General features: G+C 43.7%; 1 pseudogene; it reads left to right on the forward strand.

Annotated features, from left to right (window-relative positions):
• The first annotated feature begins 4,091 nt into the window (after positions 1-4,091).
• On the forward strand, positions 4,092-5,022 carry LOC114616465 (annotated as a pseudogene).
• The last annotated feature ends 983 nt before the right edge of the window (positions 5,023-6,005 follow it).

Genomic DNA, 6,005 nt, shown 5'->3' on the forward strand with positions numbered 1-6,005 from the left:
AAAACCATTCATTTAACTTGTTTACTCTACATAGCCACAATTCAGTGCATGTGGAACTATGATTCCAATTAACCTGTCCTCTGAAGTTGAAGTCACCTGTGTCTATGCAGGTAAAGTGAGCCGAGTGCCCACCACTGTCATTGTTAGCTTTTGCCATACCCAGGCTAGAGTTGAAATTCAGAATTGTGATGAAGAATGCCAATGTTCTACCTATTTTAATATGATTAAAAATGTTTCTCTGGGGGCTGGAGAGATGGCTCAGCAGTTAGAAGCACTGTGACTGCTCTTCCAGAGGTCCTGAGTTCAATTCCCAGCAACCACATGGTGGCCAACAACCATCTGTAATGGGGATCCTATGTCCTCTTCTGGTGTGTCAGAAGACAGCAACAGTGTACTCACAAGAAACAAACAAATAAATCTTAAATTAAAATGTTTCTCTACAGGCATAGGCTGGTAAAAGATTTACATATGGATCAGATATTTAAGTCAATACGATTACTTTTGCATAACTTATATTGAGTACATTTTAACACCATCTGTATATTTGGTCAAACCTACAATTTCAGTATGGGGAAAGCTGATGCAAGAGGGTTGTCATAATAGTTTAAGCTTGTTGTGGATTATGTATTAAGCTCAAGGACAGTTTGTGTGGAAAAGTGAAGCCTTGTCCCCCAAAAACAAAGGAAACGAAAGCTAAAAGACCAGCAAAGACAAAAAAACAGGTGTATTTTTCTAGTCTTTCATATTTGCTGATTCATTTCATGTTTCCTGATTTTTAAAAATTTTTTATTCACAATCTTTGTTTCAACTCCAGAAACATCTGAAGTTTCTGAAGCCTATCAGAGCTTAGGGTGACAGAAAGATCTAGAAGGAAAAATGAAGGAGCAAAGAATTAGGCCGTTGAGTTCCATGGTCTGTGATGTGGGGGAGTGTCTGAGAAAGGAAGGAGAGTGGGTGCTGCACCTAATGCCCAGGAGCACACTGTAATCCTCACTCCTTTTCATCAATAGGTGCTCCCTGCTGCTCCTCCAGTCCTCATCACCAGTGTGCTGGGCATCACTTGAACATTGCCTGTGGCTTCGTCAGCAAAGATGCTAACACATGTATTTATGAGATATAAAAATCGGACTGGAGAGATAGCTCAGCGGTTAAGAGCACTGACTGCTCTTCTAGAGGTCCTGAGTTCAATCACCAGCAACCACATGGTGGCTCACAACCATCTGTAATGGGATCTGATGCTGTCTTCTGGTGTGTGAAGACAGCTACAGTGTACTCATATAAATAAAATAAAAAAAAATCTTAAAAAAAAAGAAATATGGAAATCTGTGCTGTTGACTTTGGACCAGACTGGTGGGAACCCAGGAGACTGGTGGCCGACAGAGCCTCATGAACCAGGGCATCAGAGTGCAGTAGGCACTTTCTCCTGCTCTGGTCCTTTTTCTGTCTTATTCTTGGATGGCAGTGTTGTGGAGACCAAGCCGGGCACAGCGCTAAATTATTCATCATGGTGCAAAACAGGGGCTTGCCCTGGTTGACTCTGTTTTACAAGAAGAAGATGGCTCCCTTCTCATTGCAATGCAAAAAGGTTGGGTGACATTTCAAAATGCGCAATTCAACCAACTCATTAGAATTTCTAGATCTTTTAAAGGCTTGTTCCTCTTCCATATATTCTGCAAAGCATTTACCAAATTCACCATTGGTTTCAGTGTTGGGGAAGGTTTCTTCTGGCTGTTCAGTCTCCATTTTCTTGAATTAAAGGGATCTAACAATAGGCTGCAATTGAGTGGGAGACTAGCATGACAGCGTTGTCCGTGCAGTGGAGAAGCAGAGAATAATGCCATCTGCAGCTCTGTTGCCTGTAGCGCCCTCCTCCTTTCTCCCATGCCTTTTTTTCCAAAGGCCTAGATGACATGGGTCATCTACACATGGAAAATATGGGCCAGTCTGTGTAAATATTAGTGGTCATCCCTGCGCTGGCTGCAGAATCCTGTTAAGGCAATTTGTTGAGCATATTGTCTACTATGGAGTTACCCAGAAGAGGCCCAATTCTATGACTTCTGTGATAGTCAGATCTTGTACTACAAAGGCATGTGTCCTGACACCAAAAAAAATGACTTTGAGGGTTCAGACTGTAAAGCATCAATGTAAACTCTGACAAGGTCTATAGTAATCACTCTAATGTACAGAAGGTCTACCACTCTCTGATTGCATTATCTGAGACCCAGTGGAAGGTTGTTTACTTGAGAACTTTAAGGGTCTGGAAGGCTTTGATGTTGATTAAGTTTGCTATTTGAGAAACTAACTTTGTAAGGGTTTAAAGAATCATGTCCCTAGGTTACTGACCCCTGGGAGCTTATATAAAACATGGAAGAAGGAAGAAAGTCCCTCTTTACCTGCTTCTCTCCACCCTTGCTAGTATGTTCCTTTATTCACTGGCATTGGAATCTACTTTCTTGGAATTCTTGCATAGACTGAAAACTAGCTGAGACACCCAGCCTCATAAACTGGATAATTATTGGATTCTTGGTCTTTCAGTACATAGGCACTAATATAGGATTGGCTACACTATGGCCTTTTAAGTCATTTTAATAAACCCAATACATATATATATATATATATATAATGTAAATAAAAAATATATACATTTTATGTGCATACATACACATACATGTATGTGTATGTATATAGGTATATATGTAGTTTGTGTGTGTGTGTGTGTGTGTGTGTGTTGGCTATTCTTGGTTGTCAACTTGATTACAATTGGAATTAACTAAGACCCAAAAATGAAACAGCTGAAAGGGATTTTGGATTAATTAGAAGTGGAAAAATCTAATTTTAAATAAGATACTTAATGTTGGAAGTTACACTTTTAATCTCAATCTTTTGATCTGGGAAAACCCACCTCTAATATAGGCCACACTTTCTTCTAGAAGCTAATATATATAAGTACATGGAAAAAAGTATACTTTGGCTATTTTCCTGCTTGATCTGGCCTTGCTAGCCAGTCCATTCCTTCACTGTCATTAGAGCCTATTACTTCTGGATTCTGATACTGAAGGCCACCTGAGACATCCAGCCTTGTTTACTGAGGAACTTCTGGATACTTGGTCTTTCCATACATAGGCAGCCATTGTTGCATTAGCTGGACCTCAGCCCGCATGTCTTTCTAGTAAATTGTGGGACTGCGTAAGGATATCCTGGATCATGGTGGAGCAGGTGTCTAGAACCCCGAGACTCTGTAGATTCTGGGCGAGATTCTACATGAGAACCGGCTGGAGTTCGACGCCCCCCAGAACCCAGGATCCTGAAAAAGCAGTCATGGTCTCCATAGAATTACTACTTAGGCCAGGGTATAGGCCTCAGGACCTAGGGATTTACATACTAATGAAGGCCAGAGGGCAGAGCAAATTAAACATGCCTCCCCCAGATCCTCCCCCAATCCTCCCCCTTTCTCCCTCCCTATATAACTCGGGACTGCCCTGAGTTTTGGGGGGGGGTACGCCTAGATCCATCTATTATTCGCCATGACAATAAACCTTTTTGGAACCAATGACTTCCTCATGTTACTGGGGCCTGCCGCTGCCAAGGCCCCCAGACCACTGGAACCATAGGGAACCATAGAATTCTCCCCCGAATGTGGGACCCGCCACAGCAGCAGAAGCCCCTTCGGGGCTTGTGCCGCTGTTGCGGCCTTCTTAAATTTTCCCCACAGTAAATCACCTTTCTGTATAGAGACATTCGTTCTACATGTTATATTACACTAGAGAACCCTGACCAACACACCTGTCTGTGAGTTCGATTCCCGCCTGGTCTACATAGTGACTTCAGAGCAGCCAGAGCCACATAGTGGAACCTTGTTTCAATAAACAAACAGAAAACAAACCACTGGTGAAGGGGCAGCTCTTCAGGTCCATCTACCTTTCTCAGACAGCTCAGGCCCATGTGTCTAAACATGATAATATCCAAAGTGGTTTGCGTCATCCTACATCCATCATTTATCAAGAAAATGTCCACTTTCTGCCCTACACGGGGACGGGTCCATATGACCTTGTTCTTGGTTCCCATCGTAAGTTAAAGGGAAACTTAACACAATGTCCGGAGTCCTTGATGTCCTACAGATGAAGGAGGAAGATGTCCTCAAATTCCTTGCTGCAGGAACCCACTGAGGTGGCACCAAACTTGACTTTCAGATGGAGCAGTACATCTACAAAGGGTAAAGTGACCATATCTACATCATAAATCTGAAGAGGACTTCAGATTTATGGGAGAAGCTGTTGCCTGATTGTTGCCATTGAGAACCCTGCTGACATCAGCGTCATCTCCTCCAGGAACACTGGACAGCAAGCTGTGCTGAAGTTTGCTGCTGCCACAGGAGCCACTCCAATTGCTGGCCACTTCACACCTGGGACCTTCACTAACCAGATACAAACAGCCTTCAGGGACCCACAGCTTCTAGTGTTGACTGATCCCAGGGCTGACCAGTCCCTCACAGAAGCCACTTACGTCAACCTGCCAACCATTGCTCTATGTAACACAGATTCTCCCCTGTGCTATGTGGACATTGCCGGATCCCATGTAACAACAAGGGAGCTCATTCAGTGGTCTGATGTGGTGGATGCTGGCCCAGGAAGTACTCCACATTTGAGGTAATGTATCCCGTGCGCATACATGGGAGGTAATGACTGATCTTTACTTTTACAAAGACCCAGAGAGATTGAGAAGGAGGAGCAAGCAGCTGCTGAGAAGGGTGTGACCAAGGAGGAATTCCAGGGTGGATGGACCGCACCAGCTCCTGAGTGCACTGCGGCTCAGCCTGAGGTGGCCGACTGGTCTGAGGGTGTGCAGGTGCCCTCTGCACCCATCCAGCCGTTCCCCACAGAAGACTGGAGTGCGCAGCCAGCCACTGAGGACTGGTTAGCAGCTCCCACAGCGCAGGCCACCGAGTGAGTTGGAACCACCACTGAGTGGTCCCGAGCTGCTCTTCAGACACCTGAGCAAAGGGAAAAAGTGGAAGGAAAATAAAGTTCCTAAAAGCTGAGAAAAGAAAAAAAAGTGTCCACAAACATTCTGACAGGCCAATCTGATAGAGGCAATTCCTTAATAATCAAGGTTCCTTCTTCAATAGCGACTCTAATTTGTATCAGATTGGCTAAACATAACCAGAACAGACCCTCTGAACCGAAACACAGCAAGCAAGTTCTTGGAGAGACTCTTACCTCTGGAAGAGAACGGGATCCTTTTATAGCAGTAAAGAAAAAATGATCTGTCCTTGCTACCTAGCTAAACCTACTTCTAGCACCAGAGCCCACATGGGGGAAGGAGAGAATGGATTTTCACAGGTTGTCCTCTGAGTTCACACACACCAACGTAAGCACACATACATGCACATGTGTGGGCAGAGCCTCACACCCACACACTTACAAATCAATCAATAAATCAATAAATATGTTTTTCTTTAAAGGAAAGGACCTAGAGGAGAGAATGCAACCCCAGGCTAGAAACTGCTGAGCATGGAGGGATGTCACCATACAGAGAGCTGTAAATCACCTCGAAGAACATCTTCATCACTATTCTATTGCTGGGAACAGACACCACAACCAGGCCAACACTAGTATTATCCAAGCAAGTTGTTTGAAACTGAAACTGTTACAAGCCTCCATCACTTGTTTCTCATACAACCTGAATGAACATATCAACCCTTGTATGGCCCAAACACTTGTGTGGTTCAGCTTCACTCCCTGATGGCTAAGCTTTTAAACATATTAGCCTATGAGAGATGTTCATATTCAAACTACCATAAAGGGAGACTGAATGCCTGAGAACCAGAATGGGATGAGGATTGGTCTTTGTGGGGAGGACTGATTCCTGGACACAGGTATATGAGAAAGGAGCCATCGAATAAGCCATCAAACAATGTTTGACCAACATATGTTTTTCTTTTTATGAAGTAGAAACAGGGATTTGAGTGTTAACCTAAGAATAGTCTACAAAATCTTCCAAAGAGG

Source organism: Grammomys surdaster, unplaced genomic scaffold (assembly GCF_004785775.1).
Source record: "Grammomys surdaster isolate TR1022 unplaced genomic scaffold, NIH_TR_1.0 332222, whole genome shotgun sequence".
NCBI lineage: Eukaryota > Metazoa > Chordata > Mammalia > Rodentia > Muridae > Grammomys > Grammomys surdaster.